At 37.1% G+C, this 13,885-nt stretch overlaps 1 protein-coding gene across 1 annotated transcript in view; it reads right to left on the bottom strand.

Moving 5' to 3' along the window:
- Positions 1 to 13,885, bottom strand: part of COL25A1 (collagen type XXV alpha 1 chain) — a 298,121-nt gene that overhangs the window by 198,848 nt on the left and 85,388 nt on the right. The window lies entirely within an intron of this gene.

The following is a 13,885-nucleotide window of genomic DNA, read 5'->3' as shown; positions in this document are numbered from 1 at the left end:
ATGCAAAAGAGACATGAAATCTTCTACCAGGATGACAATTATCTAACTGCTTCACCTTTGTTTCAGCAGAAACATGAAATATTCCACCTTCTTCATGCATTACTTCTGAAGAAAGACCAAGAACCAAAGTTACATGTAGCATAAGTGACTCTTAAACAGAGGATTAAAATAACAACTTTCTATCGTTTCTATTATACTGTCAAGATATATTATAATCATGTCTTGGGTTACAATGGAAAACAGCACAGTACAAATAACTCTGCATACTGTGTTTCTAAAGTGCTAAAGCTAGGGAGTTGTTTTGTATTACTCATATTTGGACAACTTTGGCATGAACTTCCGGTGTACTGGGCCCAAGTTTCACTGTAAGGCATTTTCCTGACAGGCATTCAGTCATGAAAAGATGTCAATTGAAATAGAGAGACACCACTTCTCTTTAAAGACTTAAGCTCCAATATTTAAGCCTCTTTTTTTATGCTTCTAGCTTTCTTTGATATTAAGTCTTTGTTCTTCCATTCATGTCTACAAAAAAAGGCAGCTGGTGCATAATATACTTTCTTCAAAAACTAAGAATTATTATTTTTGTTTTAATAAGCTCCATCTTCTTCCTTTAGCAAAAGTCACAAGGATATCTGAGAGCACAGAAAGATATTTCAATATAGTCACTGATTGTATGGTCTTCCAGACACCATCCAAAATGTCTAAACCCATTATGCTTAGAAACCCACACATGCATACCCCTGTTATTTTGAGGCTGCTTTTTGTTGAAATAGAAACTATTCTTATCAATTAGAAAAAAAAATTAGAAAGGCCATATCACCAGGAAGTTGATCCAGTAATGTCTGAGATGGATGAATCGAGCAGTACTTTTATGTTCTATCCTCAGTGTCATTAATTAATCATGGCTGTGCTCCACAGCAGGACACATTCATACTCAAGGCTGTACTAAGATCTGGTAGTGAGAATTGCCAAGATAAACTAAATTGGCAATTCCCCACACAATGTCTCTCAAGTATCTTATGTATGTTAAAACAAGGTTGACTTAAACTCGTCCTTACTTTTATCTGCGTGTATCTTAAACTCGGTAAGACCTTAAAAGGAATCTTCTGAGAAAAACTATAATATCTAAGACATTTTTATCCTCTACTTCCTGGGAGGAAAAAAAAATACCAAACCCAAACAATGGCCTATTTGTGAGGGGCCCTGCTGCATGTCCTTTTAGCTTTGATACTTCATGATCTATGACACTCCCTGCCTATCTCCATCTAGCAAGTGCCAAAAGGGGAGAATAAAACTGGCCGTTTTGACCTCCACATGCTTGTAACACTTTGTGACATTCAGTGTGGCCGAATCTCATGCTCCAGGGCTTCAGCCAGATGTTGGTGAGGTCAGTTCCCTCTACTTGGGCAGGCCTTCCCAAGGACCATCAGAGTCCCGGCACAGGTTCAAAGCAGACAAGATGAAGTGCCCCACTGTTCAAAAACTGCAGCAGGAATCCGCCTTTGAGATACCTGGCTGGTGTGGGACCAGTTCACACGTCCAAGGCATTGCTGATTGTCAGACCATTCCAATATGAAAAGCCTCCCCCTGTTTGAGAAGAGCAAGGCCTTTGGCTTATTTCCTTATTCCCTCCTCCAGAACAGAATAAAGGCTTTCCTTGGGGCACTGGGATATATTCTTTTCAACCTGAACAATACAGAAAGCTCAGATGTTTACCAATGCATTTGCTGCTCTTGCTTACTGCTCACACCATACAGTTTCCAACAGAATAATATATTTTCATTATGCTCTCTGGTACTGCCTATGATATACAGGAAGAGGTCAGCATAGGTTATCAAGAAGCCTCTTCGTGGCCTGACTATGAAACTTTGATTTTAACTACCATATTTTTTAAGGGGGGATATTAACTATCATATTTTTCTAAAAGGCCTAATTCCAAATAGTATTTTTGTCCACATAGCAGAAAATTAAATAATTTCCTTCTGTAAGCTGCTGTTGTTTCCTTGAATATATGAATGTACATATGAATTTGTATATACATTGATCCACAGTTGTACGCTCACATGAATTAACATAGAAGTGTAATTAAACAGCATACACAACAAACTTTTTTTTTTTTTAATGAATTGGCTTTCTTGTTCCTGAAGCAGCTTAAACCAAAGAAAAACCATGGAGTAAATTGCCTGTGGGTTTGCTCTCAAGCAGCTCTCTGTGCTGGACAGGAGGGTAAGACTGTGAATCATCCACTGATCATCTACTCAGACCAAAACAATAACAGACAGTGCGAGAATTGCATCCAGCATCATTGCAGAGTTCAGGAATTGTGTTCCTATCCCATGCCTCTGTTTTAAGAGGTTTTTAAAAATGGCAGTAAGTGCACTTGCTTTAGGCTAAATTTGGGGTTGAAAGGAACCAATTCAGAGGGAAACATGCTGAACAAATTAACTCCCTTCCAGTATTCTACTTAACCATTTTAATTAATGTGAACATTGAAAAGTGAAAAGTCAGCTAGTTAAGATTGTTTATTCTGAGCTTGCAACTTAACAAGAAGGTCAATTACAGAACCATAAGCAAGAAAATATGTGCATGTGTGAAATAGTTCTTGATAGCATAAAATTATTTAGTGGTCCATTAAAAGCATCATCACTAAATACTTTCTGCCTTTAGATTTCGAACAGAACTTGGTAATGGATTTGTCTACAACATTTCCTTGCTCAGCAGGTACAAATCTTGATATTTTTACCAAGTAGGTATGCTGCCTGGTCCATAGACCAAAAAAAGTAGACAAGATTTCAAAGATAAAAAATGAAATTAGTCATTTGCACTAAGAAAGCACCAAAGAGGAAGAATGAAAGAATGTCACAGAATACAATCCCAGTCCAGTGTCTGTGGACCCATAAACTGGATTTTGACTGTTCCTCAAACAGAGAAATATCCACAAACCTATTAGTATTAGCATGTTTAAAAAAATAACTCTCACTTTATTCTCTCAGAGATCTAAGTTTTCACATCTCCTTTTTTGTTATTTTCAGACTTTTTTCCTTGTGTTAATGAATATATGTAACACCAAACAGTTCACATTTCAAACCTTGATCTGCAAGGTAAAATTCACATATTAATGGCAATTTAACATTTAATGTATTTCCAGGATCAGATCTTTCTCAGTGACCTTGACCTAACTCAACTATAGCACTTGTTGTTAAGAAATTGTAAACAAAATAAAAATTAGAATTACAGAAAGTTACATATATAATTTATATATTCAAGTTACTGAGGATTAATGTTCATGCAAAGTCCTCCTGTCGTTGCATATGACACTGCATTCTCTATTACATCTTGAGAAATATATGGAAAGTCACTTTGCTAAATATTACATAACAAGAAAATCCTTTTAGATCTTGTTTGCAATCTACACGTCACTTAGACATCTTAAAATCACAAAAACCATCCACAGAGAGGGATTTAAAAATCATTACTTTACAATACTTGTTTAATAGAAAGTGATGGCTTAAATGCTACAATATGTTCCTTGAATATCTTCACATTAAATGGGAATTGAACAAAAAGCTGCCTGGTCCTCTTCAAGGGCAAGGCCTACAAAGCTCCTCATTATCGTAATTTCCAATTTGGAAGCCAAACTAAATGACAAGAAGTAATTTGCCAATTAGAACTTCCTGCTCTTTTTCCCTTTATTCCTTAAACACCATTCAGGGGCTGAACCAGTCAAACACTTTTAGCTTCAAAACTGCAACTGAAAGAATTTAATTTGTGTCTCTCCACGGTGAACCTGTCAAGAGGCAGCAGTGATGCATACCATGGCCCGACACAACAGATGCCCTTAAATACACAGAGAGTTCTCCATGTGCTTGCTCTGCCTCAGGTTTCCCTTAACCATTTCCTTCATTTTGCTTCCCTTAAAATATATGCACGCTTTTCCAAACCTTAAGATTTCTCATCAATGATTTCTGACATATGGAACAGTCCCACAGACAAAATTCATCTTTTGTGTTCTAGAAGCCTGTAACAAGTAAGAGGCACATAATGATACAACCAACACAAAAGAGTGCTCAAAAGAAACAAGGTTCCATTCAGCCAGTGAAAGCCACAGAGACCAGATCACTCCAGAGAGATTTACAGCTTCAAAAACAAGACCATGTGTGAACTGTGCTACATGCTGTCCTGAGAATTAGAACGCTGACCAAAAAAAATGAAAACTGTTTCACTTTTCAGAAGTTCATTTGAAATGTGTGCATGCAAGGCCAAGTACAGATACAGAGATGAACAGCAATGTGTAAGAGTGATGCTCATATCATGGACTATTTAAAAACTATCTGAAACAATCAAAAAAACAAAAGGCATTTTCTTAGGTAACAAGGTATTGTATTGTTATGAAAGTCTGCCATATATTTGGTTTTTAAGAAGATATGTAAATACTAAAACAAGGTACAATAAAGCTAGAGTTAAGATGTCTCTGCAGTTTTTATAAACTTATGATAAAATAAATGCTAAATACTGAAAAAATGTTTTTTAAAATATTTTTGTCTCTATGCATATACTCTTTTAACAAAAGCCAACACAATTATTTGCTTAAAGGAAGGTATTTCTTTTTCTCCTTTTACTGATTTACAGAAGATTTTCCCGTCACCTTTCAGATCAGCAGTTTAATCTAAAGAGAGTCCAGTACTTCCTGCAACAGTTCATTATGTGAGAATAATGAAGAGAAGGATCTAATAGCACACAGATCAAACTGCCTTTTGAGGTATCAGGGCCCTGAGGTCAGAACATCACATTGCCACAATGGACCCCAAGGGAAAGAAAAAGTGTATTATTTTGAAAGACATAAAAATTTAAAACGTTGTGCATTTGTGATTTTTAACTTAACTGTTAGCCCTTAAATTTCTCCTGCAACTGCCATGTCCATTATATTGACTATTTAAACAGCTTCTTCTCTTGCTCAGTCATTTCTGGCTAAAGTCTCTAGTTTTGGGGAAAAAAAATTCAAAATCTATTAAAAAGCCCCACAAGGAGATACTTCCCTGACAAATACTGTGTGAATAATATGGGATAGATTGCCCTGAACAGGTCTATTTTTGGGCTTCATGCTGTCTGTGCAACTATTTTGTGGTGTAAATAGAAGACAACATTTGAGGAAGGCTGCAATAGAGGGAAATTCAGTCTAACATAGTCTAACTTACACTGTACAGCTTGGGTAGCTGAACTGGGTTTGAGAGAGATAGTAAGAAATGGCATTTCTGGTGGTAGATGGTGCAGAAAAAGGAATACCAGGACCCACACATGAGTGCTATGTTTCCTAATCACCTCCATGTACCATTAAACTTCACACAGCTAAATTGGCATGGACTTAAAAGTCAAAAAAAGGTACCTCAACAGCACTAGGCCTAGATCATTTCCCCACTGAAGTCTTCTCCAGCAAGGGAACCTGCTGTTTTCTAGCACATGCAGCTTGTGTGACCAAAGAGATTTTCTGATTTGTAACACAGAGCATAAAATTAAGCACTCTTGCTGCATAGTCCAGTCAAAACATTCCTTCCCTTATTAAACCTCACAGAGGCATGTGGATAACAAACCACTGCCTAGCAATCATACCTAACACATAAAGCTGTGCTATATATAAAGAAATCTGAAATGTACTCTGAGACATGAGACTAAAGGTTTGCACTACAACACTTAAATTGCATCTCTTTCAGTCAAATTCTACATTCAGCCTCCTGGCAAGACGCACAACCAGAAAAAGGAAGGGGAGGGAAAAAAAAAGTAAAGCATGACCAAAAACATTTAACTGGTCTACAAGGTGATAAAGGTATCATTAAATCACCTCCACTTAAATATATATTATACCAGATTATAAATTGCAACCTCATTTACAGATGAATTCTGATGGGAAAGATGAAATATAACCCCTGGTCATCTAAAAAAATAGAGTCTAATACATAAAGCTTGGAAAAAACAAAAGTTCATTCATAGACCATCAAGATAATATAACTACATAATTCAAGATCAGCCTTGTTGCAAACACTTTGAAAATCGGCTAACCTCAGTGCAGTTCTAAAAATAATTTAAAATAATAGGCTTCTTGAATTTCAAAAGTCTGGCAGGCCTTTTCAACTCAGTTAATCAACTAATACCTCCTAAGAGTTCTTCTGAGACATCTAAAAATCCCATTTTTGATGTACTCAAGGAATTATGACTCAGACCTTATGCATGGGATAGGACTCAGGAGTGAATCTATGAAACAGCACTTTGTTTGGCAAAAAGATAAATATATCTACTTGAAGAAACATCTTTGCAACTTTCTAATTTATTTTAACAGCATGCATCAGAAATAGTTCAGTTCAAAAAGAGAATGAGCAGGGGAAATGTAATTACATGCTAAAAAAGGAAATAACTTCTCTAAGTCTACTCTGAACCTCCAAGGAACAAACTTCACAGCATGCTGAAGTCACAGACAATATATAAATCCTTATATTAATATTCACTAGAAACCATATCCCATGAATGCACTAGATATTAAACCCAGAGATCTCGAAGAACATTATCAGCTAAGGCAATATCCCAGTTCCATATGACATGAGCATTACTACACCAATTTCAGTGTAGGTAAAAGGAAGATGAAACTGGTTTTTCTATTTCTTAACTAAGGAAAAGTAATTCACTATGGTCTCACATTCTGAAAACAAGTGTTTGCCACGTTAAGGACAGCAGTGGGCAAACTCCCTTGAACCAAATGAGTAGATTTGGAAAGGCCAAAAAAAGAACTAATAATTGCTATTTTCTATGCCACACATTGCACAACTTCTAAACAGGTATCATCAGTTTCACATTTAAATGACTTCACTGTCACATAATCCAGCATCATTCAAAATACTTTGCCATTTTCCTATCAGACAGCTATGAAATAATGGGACCCAAAGCGGTTCATAGCAACTTACTCATCAATTAACTGAGATTTTAAATGAAATTCTGTCAGGCTGTGAAATCTTTCTGCCTAGAAGTTCAGGGAAGGTTTTACGAAAGCAAGCATTTCAATCCTTCATTCCTACAACATGCTTCATATGGCCAACCTTGACTTAGACATAAACTGCACAAATCTCTGAAGCCCAAACCAGGACTCCTCCAGCTCCCTCTACCTTTATTACTGCAAGTGTGACAAGAATATTCAAGGCACTTTTTCTGACTCATGCCTGCAGTTCATTTGGCTGATGTAAACACACAGTGATAACCTTAGCCCACGAGAGGGCTGCAAGAGCAATTAGGAACACATTCAAAATGCCACAGCAATGAAGTGATAAAATTAAACAAACACTAGAACACTGTGCTATCAGATGTGAACTGGTTTACACCACCAAGGGCCAAGGCCATGTATTCTCTGAGTCTGTCCTAAACCACAAGACAGTCCGTCCCCCATCCCATGCTTGGGCAAGATGGAGGAATCTGAGGGAAGAAGGCAGCCAGCACTGCACTGCCTCTCCCTTTGCCAAAACCTCACAGAAACATCTCTTTGGGTGGTCCACATGCACTGGCCTTCATTTCTAGGGATGGTATGCACCAGGGAAATCCACAAGAGGAAACAGGTAGGTTGCTACAAAATGGCCTTTCATGACAATTGTGCATTCCTGGTATGAAACTTATTCCTACAGTGTATTAAATGGGGAGATACCCATTTAATACACTGTAGTAATAAGTTTCATAGGAAGTACCTGTCACACAACTTCAGCCTTATAGTTTTCCACACGTAATATAGAACCAACTGCAATGTTTTTATTGTGTCAAGTTAAAACATTCTCTGCAAACTCATAATATGGTGTATAAACACTAAATATGCTTAGCAATACATTTGCACATACAGCAATACTCACTCTTTTCTGTCCCTTACTGTGTAAAATGGTTTGGTGGTCTAATTCCTCAGGAACATCTGTCAGCCACACAAAAACCACCATCATAATTTGGAGTTTATTGGCAGTCTGAGCAGGGAGGCCAATGACCAGCATGAGGAATGAATTGCCCTCAGAATCCTGGAAACCTGTCATTCTGCAATGCAGCTGAGGCACATTGGCAGAAGCTGCCTGCACTAAACCTGTCCTGCCAATGAACATTCCTATTCAGTAGAGGTGATTAAAAAAACCCCATGAAGGCAGCTTTGCTCAAGGAACCACACAAACAGAAGGCAAACAACTGTTGACTTCAGGACAGGTGTCCAGGTCCTATCATATCTCTTCTTAACTCAATTCCAGTAAAGCCAAAGACATGGGGTATGAACAGCTAGAGGGAAATGTTCTCAGAGGGCACCCACCTTAGTAATAGTCACATCTGCTCAGAAAACCCACAGCCTGTTAACTTTCACTGTCAGGACCATTTTGGACAGCAAACCTAGAACTGCCACTGGCTCCTAATGCTATGTGCAGGTCCCACACCTTCATTAATTCACTTTTTTTAAAACAAAGACAGTGACAAGCTGATGAATAGGGTCTTCAGGATCTTTATTTTAGGAGCCATGGAAAGAGATGATGTTTTGCTGTGACTGCAAGCCCCCTAATAGAAATATTGGCAGATACAGTATTAGAGGATCTATGACTCAAGACCAGATATTGCTGATGGTCAATACTGTATTTGGAGAACAGTCTTAACTCAGAACTAAGTCATATTCAGCTCACATTTGTTAAGCAATTAAGTTATTCAGCATTTAATTTAAAATATTTTATAGGGTAAGCTACTTTTTTCCATGTATGGCGCTTGTCTCCACTTAGCATTTAGAGATAATGTCCATGCTTTGAAGCATGTTTGTTTCATAATCTATAAAAAGTTCATTAAAAAGCATAATTACTATATAGGTAAAACTGGCTGCATAACGATTACTTGCAATTAAGAAATTGTTTTAATAATGAACTTAGGAGAAAATTCATTAGCATCAATGTTTATTTTGTTAATATCCTAGAGATGATGTTCCACTGGGATAAAAGTTAAATTAGTTAGGACTCCTTGGACTTCACACTATGCACTTAAGAGCAGAACAAAGAGTTCCACTAGCTTCAGTAGTACAGGAATTAATAATGTAAAAAATACATAGGAGAGCAGACCAAATACCATTTTGAAATAATTGCTACCCCACCAATGAATGCTTCTTTTAAAATATTGAAACTACTAGTTTCAATAGTTAAACTCTGTAATTTAGTGAATCATTTAATTCTCAAATAGAGTATTTTCACCTCATACTGTATCTCCCAGTATCAGTATTTTAAAGAACACAAATTCCAGAATTTAAACATTTAATCACAATAAAGGAATTAAATTACATGACTGCTTCAAAAATGAATACAAATAAAACTGAGTCAACTACATCACCTGAAATATTATTTTAATGCCCTAATAAGTATAAATATATTTATCTAGATATTTATCAACATCTTCTTTCTGAAGAATCTATGCACTGAGAACAATGGTGCCTGGGTACTTAATGCCCATCTGGCTTACAAAAAATGAAAGATCACCCAGAAAAATGCAGCATCCATCAAGGGTTTTTTTGAAGCAGAAATACTTGTATTTGAAGAAATAATCAGCACGCTTTATTACAGACTGAAAACTGACTAATTGCCACTTCTTCTAGAGTAAAATGAGAACAGACTTGAAATGATCTTTCAGCAGTTTGGTGATGGTACCACTGGATGTGACACTCTGCCATGTACAGACCTTAACTCAAGAGCCTGTAGCCTGCACCAGCTACTTCATGATGAGTTCCATCATGGAAAGGCAGGATGCAAGGCTGGCTACCCATCCTCCACTGCAAGCTCATCTAGCCATCCTCTGTCAGTACAAGGGACTGCTCCAGTCTGTCTGTCTGAGGCTCTTCTCTAACACCTATCACTAAGGGCTGAATCCACAAAGACTGCTGGATACAGGCAAACAAGGAAAAAGCGACAGAATGGATTTTCATAACTAATGAAAAGGGAAAAAGCTTAGTAGCACTTAAATTGATTCAAACAAGACTGGACAGCACATATGTAAAGCACCATCCCACCTGTGAAAGGCAGCACACAGGATGAACTTGCTCTTACAGCCTTTTTTCCCTACCATTCCCAAACAGTAACTAATGTACTAGGACGGCATTTAATAAAACCTAAGCCCATAATTTGTTTTGATGATGGTACCACAGGCAACAGGCTGGGAAATTCACAACAGAAGGCAGTAATGGTTGTAAAATTAAAATTTACACTAGGAAAAAAAATAGAAGAACCTTGAAGCAATTTCTTAAATTGTTCTGAGTCAACTGGCCTATTTGGATTTTTGGCTTGTTTCAAACTGGAAGCACTGAGGCATTCTACAGAAATGGCAACGTTGCCTGTACAGCTTGTCTGACCTCCACATCTAACCCTTAGCCTACCAGGAGCACCACATTCCAAACTCCCATTTATCACTTATTTTAACCACCATAAATTACTTTTCATGCTATAAAACAACAGGTTATAATCCAGTAAAAATTTTAGAGCTCCAGAAAGTTTATTCAGGCTTAGCTATCAATTTTAAACATCCACCACCCCACCAAATTTGGTTATTATAAGAGTTGGTTTCAACAGCTGTAATTCATAAGTGAAGTGCCCTGGCTGCAAAAAAAAGTGAAGCAGTATTTGGTAGCAAAGTTTGACCCTACATAAATAGCATTGTATGGACGAACAAAATATGCCTAAACAAAGCATTTCATTGACCCTGCCTGCCCTTTTTGAGTCACTCTAGTTTCATGAAGGTATTTTCAAACTAATGATGAAGTACAAAAACACTATATAGATATGAATTCCAGATTTAAGTTCTATTCTTAGTTCTCCCTTTCCACACTCAGAGCAACTCCACTAGTTTTTGACTAAGTGATCCTAAAACTTCATAATAATGAAAATCCAAACTCTGAAAATGCAGATCTGTTCAACTGAGATACATTAGTCTAATTTCACAGTATGCTATTGCTTTTGAATGCATTCATAATACTCTGAAGCAATTCTGCTTTGAATAGGAATAGTAGAGTAGGAAAATAGGTAAAATAAGAAAGTATTCTTCTATATGAGGTTAAAATAAACCATTTACAAATTTCAGGGAGCTATCCATTTTCCACTCCTTTCATTCTCTGTTTGGTTCTCTCATACATAGACACGCCCATATTCACCCACACAAATTTTATTTAAAAGGCACTAACTTTATATGATCCCACCAAATGGACAAAATCCCTTATATTTGAGGGAAGAAAACAGTCCATGGGAAAGTAAACATAAATTTGTCAAGCAGATTCACTTTCAGAGTCAGAAATTTGGTAAGGGTAACAAGATGTTTTTCCAACTATCCACCTGAAGAGGCAGAACTGCACCACTCCTGTCAGCTGTCACTGTCACAGCTCAGTGTACCAGTTCTAATTTGACCCTTCTGAAAAAAAAAGTACAATTAGAAACACATAAAAGGAAAGATTTAAACATCTCTGCTGATGTGTAGGTGTCAAGTGAAACAAAAAGATAAAGAAAGTTTCTAAAGGGGTTTGTGTGTTCCAGATAAAAGCAAAGACCTTTTAAGACCCAGCTTTTGAAGTGGGCTTCCCAGGACTCAAACACAGACAAGACTAAAACATATCTTCATTTCCTCTGACCTGTAAGTATTTAAAGATCAAGTAACTGAGGAACAATGCAGTTAGGCATCTTGATGCATCTGTGATCCATCTCCAAGCACCTTGAAGCTGTATTTTTTATCACATTCATATTCTAATGTGAAGTATTACAGCAGCACAGACAGCTTTAGACATAAGCATTGGTTCAACTCCTTTTTCTGAAACAGCATCTCCCCAGCAATGCCACACCAATAATCAATTCATACAGACGTACAAAGTTGGCCCATGAAAGACAAGACAGGATTTTGCACAGTATCCAAATGACTGAACTGTAGACTCCAGACTATAAAGAGGTAAAAGAGAAAAAGAAGTGTATAAAATTTCAGTTATACACCTTTTTATCTGAGCCATGACAGACAAACTGTTCCAATGAGAGTAGTTTGACATGACATTACCAGAAAATCAGAGATCTTAGATTATCAGCTAAGGCAATATCCCAGTTCCAATTGACATGAGCATTACTACATCAATTTTCAGGTAACAGGAAGGTAGCAGGTAAAAGGAAGATGAAACTGGTTATTCTGTTTCTTAACTAAAGGAAAAGTAATTCACTATGGTCTCACCTGGACACAGCTCTTGAAGCAAGAATTGATACACACCTGGCAGACACACAGTAAAAAACATCTTAAAGAAGTTTTCATCATTATTCTTAGTCCTAATTTTCCTTTTTTCAAAATATTTTCTGTTTCTGGTTTTGAATTATTTCCAGCAATATTATTACTATTAATATGATTACCAGATGAAAGAATTGTACAAATGACATCTTTCAAAAACCTACACAGATTACTTGATGCAGTTCAGCAGTCAAAAAATGTCTTCATGACCTTCCAGCCAAACCCCCACTTCAAGCATTCATTTATGTTTGCCGCAGGGATTTAAGTACAGCTTTGTTTACAAAATCCTCTTTGTCAAAGGCTAACACTGATAAATCCAACATCAAAAACTCCTAGTTTTTCAGAAGCAAGCAATACCAAGAAGTCTGTGAAAACTATATAGTCACACACAACGAAAATTTTATTAATTAGGTCACCAATATGAGAAAATAAATTAAATTTCAATAGCCTCCTGAGGTGAAGTGAAAGTTAGCCACCCACCCATGTTCTCTCCATTCTCACTAAAACGCATGGATTTGTAGACAATGCATTAAAAGGTGAATTCATCAGATGCCAAGAGCTGTGATGACAGCCATTGTCTCTTCTGTCCCTCCACACCATCACTTTTCACCCATATAATATTCAATGTATGGTAGTAGTGCATACTAATAATTGCACAAGGAATTGTGAACCTTTGTTTTCATTTAGGGTAAACAAAACATTCACACACATTTACATTACACATTTCCCTAATATTTCCTTTACCTTTAAAATAACATATAAATAATTTTCAAAGTTTTTAATGTAGACTTTTGTCTTCTTTCAAAATACTAAAATGAAAGAATCTTAATAGTATCCCTTTTCTGCTGAATGGATTATGACAAGACCTATTTTTATTTCAACAGTTGTACAGGATGTACTTGCTACCAGTGATTATGCATGAAACACTTGCTACAGGAGATTTATGGCAGAGTAATCCTCTAACAAACCCAATGGAGAACTGTGCATGTGATTAATACAGATTGAGGTACAGTCCTAAATAAGGCAGTCTATATGAATGCTGAATTCACAAAAAAGGCGATAATGTGCCCAATACATAAAATGGATAAATAAGTGCCAATCCCCTTTCCTGCCTTCACTAAGAAGATGCTAAGCTGAAAGGACTGTTGAAGGTGGAGGAGCTGGATGGCACCCACAAACATTGGGTATTACCATCCTTTTAACCATTACCAAAGAGTTACGTAAGGGTTTATCACTATCTGTTGGGCAGAAAACCAGTGGGAATACAGACTCACTCCTTAGCTTGCTGTTTATTATTTTACTATCCCAGGAATCAAGCTCTTTCTGTGATAACCCTTCACACGATAGATTTGGTGCACACAGGGAGCTGCTTTTGACTGAATAGATTTGGTGCATACAGGGAGCTGCTTTTGACTGAATAAAGGGCACTACAGAATCCCACAATCAGCCAGGCTGGAATGGCCCACAGTGGCTCATCGGATCCAACCTCCCTGTTCAAGCAGGGTCATCCCAGAGCACATGGCACAGGATTGCATCCAGATGGCTCTTGAGTATCTCCTTTTACAGAGACTCTACAGCCTCTCTGGGCACTGTGTTCCAGTGCTTGGCCACCTGC

This window comes from Agelaius tricolor, unplaced genomic scaffold (assembly GCF_023055355.1).
Source record: "Agelaius tricolor isolate 1412-34295 unplaced genomic scaffold, bAgeTri1.0.p SCAF_8, whole genome shotgun sequence".
In the NCBI taxonomy this organism is placed as follows: Eukaryota; Metazoa; Chordata; class Aves; order Passeriformes; family Icteridae; genus Agelaius; species Agelaius tricolor.
The sequence above is the reverse complement of the archived record's forward strand: the minus strand, read 5'-3'. Positions and strand labels throughout refer to the sequence as shown.